This window comes from Nelumbo nucifera, chromosome 3, assembly GCF_055504915.1.
Source record: "Nelumbo nucifera cultivar China Antique chromosome 3, China Antique-T2T, whole genome shotgun sequence".
Taxonomy (NCBI): Eukaryota; Viridiplantae; Streptophyta; class Magnoliopsida; order Proteales; family Nelumbonaceae; genus Nelumbo; species Nelumbo nucifera.
In genome coordinates, this window is record NC_142651.1 from 71,375,426 (window position 1) to 71,393,538 (window position 18,113).

The following is an 18,113-nucleotide window of genomic DNA, read 5'->3' on the forward strand; positions in this document are numbered from 1 at the left end:
AGCCTTTTGGGTAGCCTACAAATAGGCAACGGCTGGTCTTGGATTCCAACTTGTCTCGCACCGGTTCTTTTAACGTGTGCTGGACAACCCCAAATCTTCAAGTGTCCGACACTTGGCTTCTTTCCGGTCCAAAGTTCATATGGAGTATTCGAAACTGATTTGGTTGGAACCCGATTCATTACATAGATCGTAGTCCCCAATGCGTAGCCCCAAAAGGATGTTGGTAACTCTGAGTGTGTGAGAAGCGACCGGACCATATCGAATAAGGTCCTATTCCTCCTCTCTCGAAACACCGTTAAGTTGTGGTGTAGCAGGAGGAGCTAATTGTGATACTATCCCATTGTCCTTTAAGTAGTCCCTGAATTTTTCAGAGAGATACTCGCCACCTCAATCTGATCGAAGGGCTTTAATTTCTCTCCCTAATCATGTTTCTCGACTTCTTGTCTAAACTCTTTGAACTTTTCAAAGGATTCAGACTTGTGTCTCATTAGGTACACGTAACCATATCGTGAAAAATCATCTGTGAAGGTGATGAAATACACGTGTTGATTCCGTGTCCTAACACTCGGGGGACCACATACATCAGTATGTATTAGGTCAAGTGTGCCTGTACATCTTTCAGACTTACCGTTAAATGGTCGTTTCGTTATCTTGCCTTGTAGCCAAGGCTCACAAGTGGGAAGATCTTCTACAGTTAGAAAATCCAAAGGACCATCGTTTACCAACCTTGTGATTCGGTCAACACCGATGTGGCCAAGTCGGTAATGCCATAGACACGTGGGATTAACCGTATCACGGGCTCTCTTCTTGGGGATTTCAACCGACGTAGTTTCGGTTATGTTAGTTTCTAGAGAAGGATGTAGAATATAGAGACCGTTCTCCCGTTTCCCGTATGCGATGAATCTGTTATTTCTTTTAATAGTAATTGTATTACTAAAGAAGGCAGAATAACCATCTCGCACACGCTTTGAGACAGAAATCAAATTTCTCCTTAAATTTTGCACATAAAGACAATCTTTCAGCACAATAATTGTTCCTTCTCTAAAAAGTAATTCCACGGTTCCTATGGCCGCGGCTGCAACAGCTTGCATTAGTCCCCAAGTAGAGTGTGACTTCTCCTTCACTCAGCCTTCTGTTTACTTTGAACCCCCGCAGTAAGTTACATGCATGAGTTGAAGCCCTAGAGTCAATACACTAGGACGCAGAAGCTACCAACAAATTGGTTTCTATAACACAAGTTTCGAAGTTACCTTTCTTGGATTCCGGGTAGGCAGGACAATTCCTTTTCCAAGTGGTCGGTCTTTTTGCAGAAGTGACAGGCATCCGATGCTTTGTCTTTCTTCTACTTCTTTCCCTTTGTGGTTTTCTTCTCGAGGCTTCTTTGTCTTCCTCTTTCTCTTGCCTGTCTTGTCACCTTCAACAAGCATGGCTACAGTGCTCATCCTTTCTAATCAGTTCTTCAGCTCTTTGCAACATATTGCTGAGCTCTTGCAAGCCGACATTCAGCTTGTTCATGTTATAGTTCATGATGAACGGATTAAAGGAAGGAGGCAAAGAGTTAAGGATAGCATCTATCTCGGGTTGCAAGGTCCAGCCCGGATCCAAGAGCCTCCAGCTTCGTTGATGTATCCCATCATCCAAAGACAATGGTCGTGAACTTGTTGACCCTTGGACATTTGTACGGTCATGAACTGTTTCAAGACCTTTTGTCTAGTAGAACGATTCTCGCTCTTCATACATCGTCTTGAGACTGTCCAATATGTCCTTGGCAAGTTCGATCCGATCGAACCGCCTCGTATCGGGTTGTCTAAGGAGGCAATGATGTAACACCGGGCAAGGGAGTTTTTCTCCTCCCATTCTTGATAGTCTCTCCAAGGAGGCAATGATGTAACACCGGGCTAGGGTTCCGCACGTAACCTCTTGATGAGGTGTGGGGCCCACCACCGAGGGAGGTCATCCAATGACCAAAAGGGACACCATGGCAATGATGTGCATTCAGCCATGGTGTGCGCAAGAGCCATCTGTCGATTGCACATGGGCCAAGTACTTATGGCCCATGTACGTAGCACATCACACATCCATACATCACATGCAGGGATAAATTGATCCAATCAATTAACCATCTCGTAAGGCCCATTTGAAGCCCATTTTAAATTCATAATATTAACCATTAATATTATCTAGGTATATGGGTCGAATGGTTCATCCCATATAGCTTTAAATGTTAAGTGGGCTTTTAGCAGCTTTAACCCTTTTAAAACTGGGCCTTTACAGGTTGGGCCGAATTAACCATTTAATTAAACACCAATCCTTAGGCCCATTAGTGGGAAAATTAGGGCTGACTTTCAGCCTTGATTAAACACCCTAGATTCGGTTCAAACTATTTGAACCAATCTTGGTTCGAATGGGTCTAGGGTTTGATCTTTAATCAAATCTTTAATTCAAGAAAATAATCTGAAATTAAATATTGATAAAAGAAAAACAAGAATCAGTCAATTAGGGCTGTTCGCACAATCCATCCTGCAAAACAGAGGTTAGATCACGGAATGCAGTTTCATAAACCGCAAATCGCAGATAGCGATTCTCCCATCTACGAAATCTCCTTCTCTCGCGAAATCTCCTTTTCTCGCGCCGCCATCTTCGATCCAAAATAAAATAAACAGAAATCCTATTTCTATTAATAATTACATCAGATCGAATACCTATACATTGAGTCTAGAAAATAAAAAAAAATTATTTACAGACCAAAAAAAAAAAATTCAAGAACCGCAAAATCGCAAGTTCCCCGCGCAAACCAAGAATTTGATCTCCTCTTGTACGAACAGCCCATAAATCAAGAAAATCATAAAGAACAATTCTAAATAATAATCAGATTTATGTAAAATTAATTTCAGATCTGAAATTTCCCAAAACCCATATCTGCGCAAATCGGGTAGAACACCTTCTCGCCCATTTGTGCAGGTTCAGATCTGAAACAAGATGGTTCAAGATTTGAACATGGCTCTGATACCACTAAAGGGATGAGAGATCCATCCCATGGACACCCAAAGATTGCGGAATAAGGGGGCGAATTTCAAAAATTTTTCTCTCCCTTCAACCGGGAATCACATTCCCTATTTAGAAAATCATATTTTCAAGGATCATTCTTGAACCTTAAACTGAATCAGATCTGAACCAAAAGGAGTAGGAGAGAATTATACTTGATACGGAGAAGTAGTATCTCCCAATGGAGGTGTTCACGCCCAAGGAAGGATCCAAAGACTGGTCCCATCGAAGATGGCACAAGGGTGCGATGGAGCAGAATCAGCAATGTTCTTCTCCAAAAACTCGTCCTTCGCAAGAGTCAGCAGGATGGAACATGAGCACAGCTTCCTTTCAATCCTATCTCAAAGGACTGATGTCAAGATCCAATCTTGACTTCTCACACAACTGGAGATCGAACCGGCAAACAGGGCGGCAAGAACAGGGAGGCGGCAAGAGAGTATTCGCAGGGTGCAGAATTCTCTCTTCTTGTTTTCAGCACTAAAGGAAATCTGATGTGTGTGTGATTTAGGCTGCCGCCCCCTCTTTTGTTAACCTAGAAAGATCAGCTCCTAATCTGATTAGGAGCTGCTTATCCAAATCGTATTTGGATCAGCCTTCTCTTCAGGTGATAAGGATAAATCCTTATCTTATCTCGCAGATTAGATTAGCTTTCACCTAATCTCATTAGGAGGTTTCTAAATCTGAATCACATTCAGATCTGGACTTTCTGAGTGGATAGGGTCAAGACCCTATCCTATCTCGCTAATCCATCTCAGAATTCGCCCCATTATTAACTAAATAAATAGCCCAATTCGAAATGGGCTTTAGGCCCATTAAGCTTATGTGCTCACTTAACCTTCCTAACCGCTGCCCAGTTGGGCTTCCTTGTATGGCGTGGGACCCAAGCATTGATCTACACATCAGCCACATGGGTTCGGCCCAGCCTTTGTTACAAGGCCCGGCCAAATACACCGTTAAAGACAGTGCACCCCCTAAAACCCATCGAATGGGCTCTATGGGCCCAACACTTACCATAAGTGGTCCCCGGGCCAAGCCACCTTCTAATACGCAGGGACTGTGGGCAGATGCAAGATTAGCCCATCAGGTATTATCCTCAATGGTCTTACACTTAACCTCTCAGCCCATAATGATCATACACCGCTCGACAAGAGAGGACCTCTCCCTCGGCTGCAAGGAACAATGTTGCACTCTCTACTTATATGGATCCCGGGAATTAAAACCTTCTTGCAAACATTTTTGAACCATAATATATATACTTTTATATCTCATATAAAATATACTTTGCAAAACAAATCTCAACCGTTGAAATCCCCGATCATTACCTTTGTCGGACAAAGGGGCTGATCCCTGTCACTATGATCACCCACTCGGATGAATTCTCGGACAGTCCCAACATACCCCGGTTTTGACCCCCGCTAAGGATCTCACTGATTGGTACATCAAAGACAGCCCAATCCGACACCTAGTGCAGTGTCATAATCGAGTGTAGGGGTCGGGTGTAACTTTCCCGCTTTGCCCATCAATCTCCAAGGTCCAGGGCAATACCGAAAATCTGGTCCAGTTCAAAGATTCAACTAATCCTACACCGTATGTGCTTAGGGTCTCACCCCGGTAGCCGAGACAAGCCACCCCAACCGACTTGGTGGCACCACAGTGTCGGCCTTGTCGAGATAGGTCTCCCCGGACCGACCCACCGGCTGTGAACATTCTAAACTAACACGAGTCTCATTAAGTGTCCAAGTTTATGGGTAATACACAGAAACATACCAAGGGAACATGAATCAAATATGCACTTTTATTTATTTACAATAAATTCATAAAGTACATCATTCCGATTGAAGCTAAGGGCATATAAAACTGTCTAACAACAGGATCAACCTTTCACCAATCCTTGAAGAACACAGCATTGTCCCAAAGGATGCCAACCCAAAAGTTGGAAACCAATACGAGATAGAGCTGGCCGACCAGGTCGACATTGAGATCCTTTCAAACAAGGTTTATGAATTCGAAACCCGATTCGAGACTTGGTGCGATAGACTCGAGCATATGCAAAACAAGACATAGGCCACCCCGTAGCTCCTCCTCCAACAGATGGGCCAGACCGAACAATCTCCCTTCACCCCAGCCGCCGCCCCCACAACCATCATGCCTCCAACCCGATCCCAACTACACCAAAACAGCCTAGCAAAAACCCGTAATTGGGCCCAACATTCAGTCATCTTGCAAAAACCCTATTCAGACCAAATCTTGTACAATCCCTACCCCCGCCGCTACGTTCCTCCGCTACAATGGTCGCAATATGATGGGCAGAGAGGAAGCCCGTATGAGCATATAAGCAAGTTCGAGGATTCTCTCGGGGATCCTTTGCCCTTGACGGGGACCTAAAAGTCCAAGAATTCTTGAAGTCTTTGATAAGACCGAAATACACGTGGTTCGTTAACCTTACTATTAGGAGCATCGATTCATGGGCCAAACTGGCCAAGAGGTTTCTATCAAAATGGTTTACCCTAGAGAGGAAGTTGACGATGGACGACTTGAGGAACATGGAGCAGCATCTAGGAGTGGACCTTTTGGCATATGCCATGAGGTTCTAGAAATTAACCCACTCTATCTTCGACAAGCACACCACGGAGAAGGGCATCGCCGAGCAATGCATACAAGGGATGCAGCCTACCTATAGAATAGGCATTGAGAATGTAGAAGTAGAGACATTCAGTCAGCTATGGCGGTGCACGGAGAGGACAGCATGCACGGTCAAGAATACCACATCCCAGCCCATGCTGATAATAGGGCAATATGGTAGGAACTGAAGGGATGAGAGATCCATCATATGGATGGCCGAACCCCGCAGGAAGGTTGGGTGAAATTTCAAAAATTTCTCTTTCTCCCGCCTCGGGAATCGCATTCCCAATTTTAGAAAACTGCATTTTCAATGATCATTCTTGAAACAAAAATGGACCAGATCTGAAACCAAAGGGAAGAGAGGGATATACCTGATACGAAGTAGCAGTAACTCCCAATGAAGGTGTTCATGCCCAGGGAGAAAACCAAAACCCGCTTCCACCGAAGATGACACAAAGGCATAGTGAAGCAGATCAACAGGACGGATCTTCAGCAAGAACCGAATTCTTCAACAAGAATGGAGTAAAGGGCTGGTGAGCACTACTTTAGATTGTTTCCTCAGCCAAGAAACAATATCAAAAACTCTTCTTGATCAATTCCACAGGTGGAGATCAAACTAGGTAGGTATAGCAAGAATAAGGAGAGAATTCTGCAGATTGTTGTGTGATGAAACCGAGGAATGCGCCCCCTATTTAAGTCTTATTTGGATTAGCCTCCTAATCTAATTAGGAGAGAGTTTCTTGATCCAAATATGATATTTGGATCTGGACTCTTAAATGGATATTATCTTATCCTTTCAGCTAATCCTAATCAGATTATAAATCAGATCTTGTCACCTTTTAATTAACCAATTTAAGCCCAGTTCGAATTGGGCTTTAGGCCCATTAAGCCTATATGCCCACTTACACCTTTAACCTGCTGCCCGGTTGGCTCTCTTTGTATGGCATGGGACCCTTACATCGATCTATACATCAGCCACATGGGTTCTACCCAGCCTTTGTTACAAGCCCTAGCCGAATTCACTGAAGGAGGCAAGTGAACACTTGAGCCCATCAACATGGGCTCTTAATGGGCCCAACATTTACACTAAATGGTCCTTGGGTCCGGCCACCTTGTGGAAACCCAAGGACTGTGGGCGGATACAAGATTAGCCTATCGGGTATTACGCTCAATGGTCTTACACTTAACCTCTCAGCCCATAATGATCAAACACATCCTAACAAGAGAGGATCTCTCCCTCGGCTATAAGGAACAATGCTGCACTCTCTACTCACATGGATCCCGGGAATTAAAACATTTTGCTATATATATATATATATGTATAAATATATTTTGCAAAAAACAAATTTCAACGTTTGAAATCAACTGCTGGCAGTTTAGGTTTCCATCGGGAGAGAGTGCATCCCCCGATCATTCACTTTGTCCGACAAAGGGGCTGATCCTGTCACTTATGATCACCCACTCGGATGAATTCTCGGATTACCCCAACATACCTTGGTTTTGAACCCCTCTAAGGATCTCACTGATTGGCATATAAAAGACATCCCAATCCGGCACCTAGTGCAGTACCATAATCGAGTTTAGGGATCAGGTGTAACATTCCGGTTTTGCCCATTTGTCTCTAAGGTCCAGGGCAATACTGGAATTTCAGTCCGGTTCGGGGTTTCAAGAAAACCCACACTGCGTGCACCTCAGGTCTCACCCCCGGCAGCTGAGACAAGCCACTCCAACTAACTTGGCGGCACATCGGTGTTAGTCTTGGCAGGATAAATCTCCCCAAATCTATCCAACGGTTGTGAAGATTATAAACTAACACGAGTCTCATAAGTGTCCAATATAAGGGTATTACACAAAAACATACCAAAACACATGAATCAATTATGTATTTTTATTCATTTACAATAAATGTCATCAATGTCAAGCCTTAATCTTTTAAAGGAGTCGAGTTCATTTTCTACTTTTCTCTAAATATTCTGGGATTGTTTGAGTTAGTCATTTTAAAGTAATAATAAGCTTGGTTGTTGTTATTTGAAGTGATTATGACTTTGTTTTTGCTTTGATATGTTTTAGGTTATATAGGTAGGATTGTTCGGAATGATCCAGGTTTGTTGGTTTTATTTTACTTTGAGTAGGTCTAACTTCCTTTTCCAAAGTAGTGGAGATGATTTCCTAGTTTATTTAGGCAAGCTAGTTTTGTTTGAATTAGAATGGAGGGTCTAGTGTTCTATTTATTAGCTTGGTTGGAGGTTATGGATATATGTTTGGAGGGTGACTGGATGCTAGGGCTTTGTTTGTTTTGAATATTGTGTTGTTGGTCTACCTAGGATTGGCTAGACTTAGGTTCATGGGATTTGAAGGATTGCCTTTTATTAACCGTAGCTATGTCGGACGTGTACCGGATAGGTTAATCTTTGCTGAGATGTTTCGTTGAAAGTGAGTAGTATAAGATTGTTAGCATTTAGCTACAATTTTGTTGAGTCTGATTTATCTTTGTCTTGATAGGTATGTCTGTTTGGATAATCTCGGGATGTTTGGATTGATTTTAGCTTTGTTTTGCTTCGATGGTTTTCATTTGTCAATGTCTCGGTATCTTCAAATGGATTGGTTACTGAATGACAGATTGGGCTGGCATTGTGTGGTTGTATAGGTTCTACTTTGAATTGGCCATTTTGGATTCGTTTGGGCTCGTTGTAATGGATTCGGTTTGGACTCGTTTCTAAGTTGCAGCTGACAATTTGATAATATCCTTTGGCTTTTAACAACCCTTCCATTTGAGTGATATCATAAGTTGTTTGAATAATTATGGATTGGAATAATGAAAAGTCTTTATATGCTTGTTATAAAACAAGGAGAGTTCATTTGATATAAGGGCGTTTATGCGGCCGGAGGGGATTACTTAGAAACTATTTGTATGGGTTTTTGTGGCACTTAAAATTTTGAGTGTGTGGATTTAGTTTATCAAGATATGGTTGTTTTAATAGGTCTGTTCTACTCTTATAAAGGAATTGAGTTAATATTCTACTCTATTTAAATATGTTGGGCTTGTTTAATTTAGTTAGTTTAGAGTAGAAATAAGCTTGGTTCTTGTTGGTTAAATTGATTAAGTTCTTGTTTTAGCTTTGATTTGTTTTAGGTTTTATAGGATGGATTGTTTGGAATGATGCAGGTTCATTGGCTTTATTTTACTTTGAGTTGGTATAGTTCCATCTTTTAATGGGGGTGAGTTGATTTCCAAGTTTTTTGTGGGCATGCTAGTTTCGTTTAAATTAGAATAGAGGGTTTAGTGTTCTTTTAAACTCGCTAGTGGTTCAGGATTTGGCTGGTGGTCGATTGGATGGCTTGGATAGTTTTGGATAGAGTGTAGTTGGTTCTATCTAGGTTTGGCTAGACTCGGTTTCTGTTGTGATGGATTCGATTGGGATTGGTCTTTTAAGATTTTGGGAATCATTATAGTTTATATAGGTTGCAGCTGATAATTTAATAACTTGGGTTTTTGCGAACCCTTGGGTTTGAGTGATTATAAGTGGTTTAAATAAATATGGATTTGAATAACGAAACCTCTTTATGTGGTTGTTTGAAAGAAGGAATTTTATGTGGCCAGTGGGGATTAGTTTAAAACTGCTTGTATGGCTTTTATTGCCAGTTATAATTCTGATTGAGTTGATTTAGTTTATCTTGATTTAATGGGATCGTTTAAGTTAGATTAATAAGTTTAGACTTGTAATATGCTTCTTTCTTATTGGTTGAAGGAACTGTGTAAATTTTTGCTTTCATTTGTTTAATTTGTTTAACGGAATAGTTTGGATTGATCCTAGTTTATTTGCTTTTATTTTTTACTTTAATAGCTATGTTTTAATCTTTTAAAGGAGTCGAGTTCATTTTCTTCTTTCTCTAAATCTGCAGGGATTGTTTAAGTTAGTCATTTTAGAGTAGTAATAAGCTTGGCTGTTGTTATTTGAAGTGATTATGACTTTGTTTTTGCTTTGATTTGTTTTAGGTTATATAGGTAGGATTGTTCGGAATGATCCAGATTTGTTGGTTTTATTTTACTTTGAATAGGTCTAACTTCCTTTTTTAAAGTAGTGGAGATGATTTCCTAGTTTATTTAGGCAAGCTAGTTTTGTTAGAATTAGAATGGAGGGTCCAAGTGTTCTATTAGCTTGGTTGGAGGTTATGTATATATGTTTGGAGGGTGACTGGATGCTAGGGCTTTGTTTGTTTTGAATATTGTGTAGTTGGTCTACCTAGGATGGGCTAGACTCCGTTTCATGGGATTTGAAGAAATGCCTTTTATTAACCATAGCTATATCATACGTGTAGCAAATAGGTTAAGCTTTGCTGAGAGGTTTCATGGAAAGTGAGTATTATAAGATTGTTAGCATTTAGCTACAATTTTGTTGAGTCTGATTTATCTTTGTCTTGATAGGTATGTCGATTTGGATAATCTCGGGATGTTTGGATTGATTTTAACTTTGTTTTGCTTCGAAGGTTTTCATTTGTCATTGTCTCGGTATCTTTAATTTGATGGTTACTGAATGACAGATTGGGCTGGCATTGTGTGGTTGTATAGGTTCTACTTTGAATTGGCCATGTTTGGATTCGTTTGGGCTCGTTGTAATGGATTCGGTTTGGACTCGTTTCTAAGTTGCAGTTGACAATTTGATAATATCCTTTGCCTTTTAACAACCGTTCCGTTTGAGTGATATCATAAATTGTTTGAATAATTATAGATTTGAATAAAACAAGGAGAGTTCGTTTGATATATGGGCATTTATGCGGCCGGAGGGGATTACTTTGAATCTATTTGTATGGGTTTTTGTGGAACTTATAATTTTGAGTGAGTGGATTTAGTTTATCAAGATATGGTTCTTTTAATAGGTCTGTTTTACTCTTATAAGAGAATTGTGTTATTATTCTACTGTATTTAAATATGCTGGGCTTGTTTAATTTAGTGAGTTTAGAGTAGAAATAAGCTTGGTTCTTGTTGGTTAAATTGATTAAGTTCTTGTTTTAACTTTGATTTGTTTTAGGTTGTATAGGATGGATTGTTTGGAATGATGCAGGTTCATTGGCTTTATTTTACTTTCAGTAGGTATAGTTCCATCTTTTAATGAGGGTGAGTTGATTTCCAAGTTTTTTGTGGGCATGCTAGTATCGTTTAAATTAGAATATAGATAAACCTAATCAAACCCATTCTTCCTACTCCTGGGTCAAACCTAGGTAGGAGCAAATAAAGAAATTCCAAAACTAACCAAGCCGAGGCAAACCATTGAAACATCAATCAAATCAACACCCACTAACAAAGCATATTAGCAAAACAAAATCCCCTTACTAACAGAAAAAAAACCCGTCATACCTAAATAAAGTAGTAAATCAGGTCAACTCCTCAACAAAATAAAATAGACCAACTCGTAGGAAAATAAAACAAATAAACATGCATCGATCCGAACCGTCCCGTCAACACAATCTAAAATAAACAAAAGAAGAAATTTTACTTAATCAATTTAATCCACAAGAATAGAGCTTATTAAAATTCTTATAACACTATTGTTAATTAAACAAACCCACCGTAACATGTACCATGGGCCGGATATTCTCCCAAATCTAAGTTAAACAAAACCAACATATTTAGAGAATTTGGGAAATCAATTCAACTCCATCAAAAAGTGAAACATTTCCTACTCAAATCAAAACAAAGGAAATAAAAAACGACCAATCCAGACAATCCCATTTACACAACCTACGGAATAATTGAGACATAACTTGATATAAATCACATCAACCAACAAATACTGAGCATATTAACCCACTAAAATCACCACTTTCACTTAGATGAACCTTTTAAATCTCCCTAAATAAACTAAATCCACTCACTCAGACTTGTAAGTGCCAAACAGAACTTATTGGAACCAATTCCAACTAATCCATTTGCGGCGATGTAAACGTGCATGTGCCAAACCAACTAACTTAAACTTTCAATGATCAAAAAAGAAATTTTCGTATTTCATATCGAAATATTTCAAAGCACTAGCAATTTCATAATGAGAAAAATCATCAAAAATCCTAACAAAAAACACATTAAACTATTAGTGCCAAACTACAAACTGCGATCACTCTTAGCATATTAAAACAATCCACCTAATATATAGTCTGTTACAACAGAGCACAAACAAAAGCCAACATGGCAAACCCAAAATTAGAATCAGGACTACCATTTCATGGCGGCCCAAACCATCATTGCGTAACCGATAATATAGAAGCATAGTAAGAAATTATCCAGTTTATTAAAAAAAATCCAACCGGAGCTATAGATTAGCTTCCCATAACGATGCCATCAAAAAAAAACTGTAGCTGAAATCAATCCAAACAGTCCAAAACTATCCAAACCGTCCTAATCTATCAATTCAATAACTAAACAAGAGTCAATCCACACAATACAAGATGAGGACAATTTGAGATTATTCCCTTTCTAACCAACCAACCCGGATGCAAATGAATCAAACTCAACATAGAAAAAAACAATCCGGTAGATATCGAATATAGTTAAACTTAATCAAACCCATTTTTCCTCATCCTGGGCAAAACTTAGGTAGGAGAAAATACAGATTTCCCAAAACTAACCAAGCCGTGGCAAACCATTCAAACATCAATCAAATCAACACCCACTAACAAAGCATATTAGCAAAATAAAATGCCCCTACTAACAGAAAAAAACTCGACATACCTAAATAAAATAGGAAATAAGGTCAACTCCTCAACAAAATAAAATACACCAACTCATAGGAAAATAAAACAAATAAAGGTTCATCGATCCAAACCGTCCCGTCAACACAATCTATAATAAACAAAAGAATAAATTTTACTTAATCAAATTAACCCACAAGAATAGAGCTTATTAAAATTCTAATCACACTTTTGTTAATTAAACAAACCCACTATAACTTATACCTCGGGCCGGATATTCTCTCAAATCTAAGTTAAACAAAACCAACATATTTAGAGAATTTGGGAAATCAATTCAACTCCCTCAAAAAGTGAAACCTTTCCTACTCAAATCAAAACAAAGCAAATAAAAAACGACCAATCCAGACAATCCCATTTAAAAAACCAACAGAATAATTGAGACATAACTTGATATAAATCACATCAACCAACAAATACTGAGCATATTACCCCACTAAAATCAACACTTTCACTTAGACGAACCTTTTAAATCTCCCTAAATAAACTAAATCCACTCACTCGGACATGTAAGTGCCAAACAGAACTTATAGGAACTGATTCCAACAAATCCATTTCCGGCGATGTAAACATGCACGTGCCAAACCAACTAACCTAAACTTTTAAAGATCAAAAAAGAAATTTCCGTATTTCATATCGAAATATTTCAAAGCACCGGCAATTTCATAATGAGAAAAATCATCAAAAATCCTAACGAAAAACACATTAAACTATTAGTGCCAAACTACAAACAGCAATCACTCTCAACATCTTAAAACAATCAACCCAATATATTCTATTACAGCAGAGCACTAACAAAAGCGAACATGGCAAACCCAAATTGGAATCAACACAACCATTTCATGCCGGCCCAAACCACATTCCGTAACCGAAAACACAAAAGCATAGGAAGAAATTATCCACTTTCTTTAAAAAATCCAACCAGGGCTATAGATTAGCTTTCCATAATGATGCATTCAAAAAATACCGTAGCTGAAATCAATCCAAACAATCCAAAACTATCCAAACCGTCCTAATCTATCAATTCGAAAACTAAACAAGAGTCAATCCACACGAAACAAGATGATGACAATTTGAGATTATTCCCTTTCTAACCAACCAACCCTGATGCAAATGAATCAAACTCAACATAGAGAAAAACCATCTGGTAGATATCGAATATAGCTAAACTTAATCAAACCCATTCTTCCTAATCCTGGGTCAAAACTAGATAGGAGGAAATACAGATTTTCCAAAACTAAGCAAGCCGTGGGATACCATTCAAACATCAATCAAATCAATACCCACTAACAAAACATATTAGCAAAACAAAATCCCATTACTAACAGAAAAGAACTCGGCATACCTAAATAAATTAGGAAATCAGGTCAACTCCTCAACAAATTAAAATATACCAATTCGAAAGAAAATAAAAAAAATAAACGTTCATCGATCCAAACCGTCCCGTCAACACAATCTAAAATAAACAAAAGAACAAATTTTACTTAATCAAATTAACCCACAAGAATAGAGCTTATTAAAATTCTAATCACACTTGTGTTAATTAAACAAATCCACTATAACATATACCACGGGCCGGATATTCTCCCAAATCCAAGTTAAACAAAACCAACATATTTAGAGAATTTGGGAAATCAACTCTATCTAAATAAGCTAAATCCATTCACTCAGACTTGTAAGTGCCAAACAGAACCTATAGGAACCGATTCCAATTAATCCATTTCGGGCGATGTAAACGTGAATTTGCAAAACCAACCTTTTAATGATCAAAAAAGAAATTTCCATATTTCATATTGAAATATTTCAAAGCACTAGCAATTTCTTAATGAGAAAAGTCATCAAAACCGTCCCATCAACACAATCTAAAATAAACAAATCAGAAAAGTCCTCAAAAATCCTAACGAAAAACACATTTAACTATTAGTGCCAAACTATAAACAGCGATCACTCTCAGCATCATAAAACAATCCACCCAATATAGTCCTGTTATAACTGAGCACTAACAAAATCCAACATGGCCAACCCAAAATGGAATTAACACAACCATTTCATGTCTGCCCAAACCATCATTCCGTAACTGATAAAACAGAAGCATAGGAAAAATTATCCACTTTATTTAAAAAATCCAACTAGAGCTATATATTAGCTTCTCATAACGATGCCATCAAAGAAGACCATAGCTGAAAACAATCCAAACAATCCAAAACTATCCAAACCGTCCTAATCTATCAATTCAAAAACTAAACAAGAGTCAATCCACACAAAACAAGATGAGGACAATTTGAGATTATTCCCTTTCTAACCAACCAACCCTGATGCAAATGAATCAAACTCAAAATAGAGAAAACCATCTGGTAGATTTCGAATATAGCTAAACTTAATCAAACCCTTTCTTCCTAATCCTGGGCCAAACCTATGTAGGAGGAATTACAGATTTTCCAAAACTAACCAAGCCGTGGCAAACCATTCAATCATCAATCAAATCAACACCCACTAACAAAAGCATATTAGCAAACCAAAATCCCCTTACTAACAGAAAAGAACCCGGCATACCTAAATAAAGTAGGAAATCAGATCAACTCCTCAACAAAATAAAATAGACCAACTACTAGGAAAATAAAAGAAATAAACGTTCATCGATCCAAACCATCCCGTCAACACAATCTAAAATAAACAAAAGAAGAAACTTGACTTGCTCAATTTAACCCAAAATAATAGAGCTTATTAAAATTCTAATCACACTATTGTTAATTAAACAAACCCACTATAACTTATACCACGGGTCGGATATTCTCCCAAATCTAAGTTAAACAAAACCAGCATAATTAGAGAATTTGGGAAATCAACTCAACTCCATCAAAAAGTGATACATTTCTTACACAAATCAAAACAAAGCAAATGAAAAACGACCAATCCAAACAATCCCATTTAAACAACATACAGAATAATTGAGACATGACTTGATATAAATAACATCAACCAAAAAATACTAGCATATTACCCCACTAAAATCACCACTTTCACTTAGACGAACCTTTTAAATCTCTCTAAATAAGCTAAATCCACTCACTCAGACTTGTAAGTGCCAAACAGAACCTATAGGAACCAATTCCAACTAATCCATTTCCGGCGATGTAAACGTGCATGTGCCAAACCAACTAACCTAAACTTTTAATGATCAGAAAAAGAAATTTATGTATATCATATCGAAATATTTCAAAGCACTGGCAATTTCATATTGAGAAAAGTCATCAAAACTGTCCCATCAACACAATGCTAAAATAAACAACTCAGAAAGGTCATAAAAAATCCTAACAAAAAACACATTAAACTATTAGTGCCAAACTACAAACAACGATCACTCTCAGCATCTTAAAACAATCCACCCAATTTAGACTGTTACAACAGAGCATTAACAAAAGCCAACATGGCCAACCCAAATTGGAATCAACACAACCATTTCATGTCTGCCCAAACCATCATTCCGTAACCGATAAAACAGAAGCATTGGAAAAATTATCAACTTTATTTAAAAAATCCAACCAGAGCTATATATTAGCTTCCTATAACGATGCCATCAAAAAAGACCGTAGCTGAAAACAATCCAAGCAATCCAAAACAATCCAGACCGTCCTAATCTATCAATTGAAAAACTAAACAAAAGTCAATCCACACGAAACAAGATGAGGACAATTTGAGATTATTCCCTTTCTAACCAACCAACCCTGATGCAAATGAATCAATCTCAACATAGAGAAAACCATATGGGGATATCGAATATAGATAAAATTAATCAAACCCATTCTTCCTAATCCTGGGCCAAACCTAGGTAGGAGCAAATAATGAATTTCCAAAAGTAACCAAGCCGTGGCAAACCATTCAAACATCAATCAAATCAACACCCACTAACAAAGCATATTAGCAAAACAAAATCCCCTTACTAACAGAAAAGATCCCGGCGTACCTAAATAATGTAGAAAATCAAGTCAACTCCTCAACAAAATAAAATAGACCAACTCGTAGGAAAATAAAACAAATAAACGTTCATCGATCCAAACTGTCCCTTCAACACAATCTAAAATAAACAAAAGAACAAACTTGACTTAATCAATTTCACCCACAAGAATAGAGCTTATTAAAATTTAATCACACTATTGTTAATTAAACAAACCCACTATAACTTATACCACGGGCCGGATATTTTCCCAAATCTAAGTTAAACAAAACCAATATATTTAGAGAATTCGGGAAATCAATTCAACTCCATTAAAAAGTGAAACCTTTCCTACTCAAATCAACACAAAGCAAATAAAAAACGACCAATCCAAACAATCCCATCTAAACAACATACAGAATAATTGGGACATGACTTGATATAAATCACATCAACCAACAAATATCGAGCATATGACCCCACTAAAATCACCACTTACACTTAGACGAACCTTTAAAATCTCTCTAAATAAGCTAAATCCACTCACTCAGACTTGTAACTGACAAACATAACCTATAGGAACCGATTCCAACTAATCCATTTCTGGCGATGTAAACGTGAATGTGCAAAACCAACATACTTAAACTTTTAATGATCGAAAAAGAAATTTCCATATTTCATAACAAAATATTTCAAACCACAGGCAATTTCATAATGAGAAAAGTCATAAAAAATCATAAAGAAAAACACATTAAATATTAGTGCCAAATGACAAACAGCGATCACTCTCAGCATCCTAAAACAATCCACCCAATATAGTCTATTACAATAGAGCACTAACAAAATCAAACATGGCCAACCCAAATTGGAATCAACACAACCATTTCATGTCTGCCCAAACCATCATTCCGTTATCGATAAAACGGAAGCATAGGAAGAAATTATCCACTTTATTTAAAAAATCCAACCAGAGCTATAGATTAGCTTCCCATTACGATGCCATCAAAGAAGACCATAGCTGAAAACAATCCAAATAATCCAAAACAATCCAAATCGTCCTAATCTATCAATTCAAAAACTAAACAAGAGTCAATCCACACGAAACAAGATGAGGACAATTTGAGATTATTCCCTTTCTAACCAACCAACACTGATGCAAATGAATCAAACTCAACATAGACAAAACCATTTCGTAGATATCGAATATATCTAAACTTAATCAAACCCATTTTTCCTAATCCTGGGCCAAACCTAAGTAGGAAATCAGGTCAATTCCTCAACAAAATAAAATAGATCAACTCGTAGGAAAATAAAACAAATAAACGTTCATCGATCCAAACTGTCCCGTCAACACAATCTAAAATAAACAAAAAAAGAAACTTGACTTAATCAATTTCACCCACAAGAATAGTGATTTTTTAAATTCTAATCACACTATTGTTAATTAAAAAAACCCACTATAACTTATACCACAGGCCAGATATTCTCCCAAATCTAAGTTAAACAAAACCAACATATTTAGAGAATTTGGGAAATCAATTCAATTCCATTGAAAAGTGAAACATTTCCTACTCAAGTCAAAACAAAGCAAATAAAAAACGACCAATCCAAACAATCTCATTTAAACAACATACAGAATAATTGAAATATGACTTGATATAAATCACATCAACCAACCAACACCGAGCATATTACCCCACTAAAATCACCACTTTCACTTAGACGAACCTTTTAAATCTCTCTAAATAAGCTAAATCCACTCACTCAGACT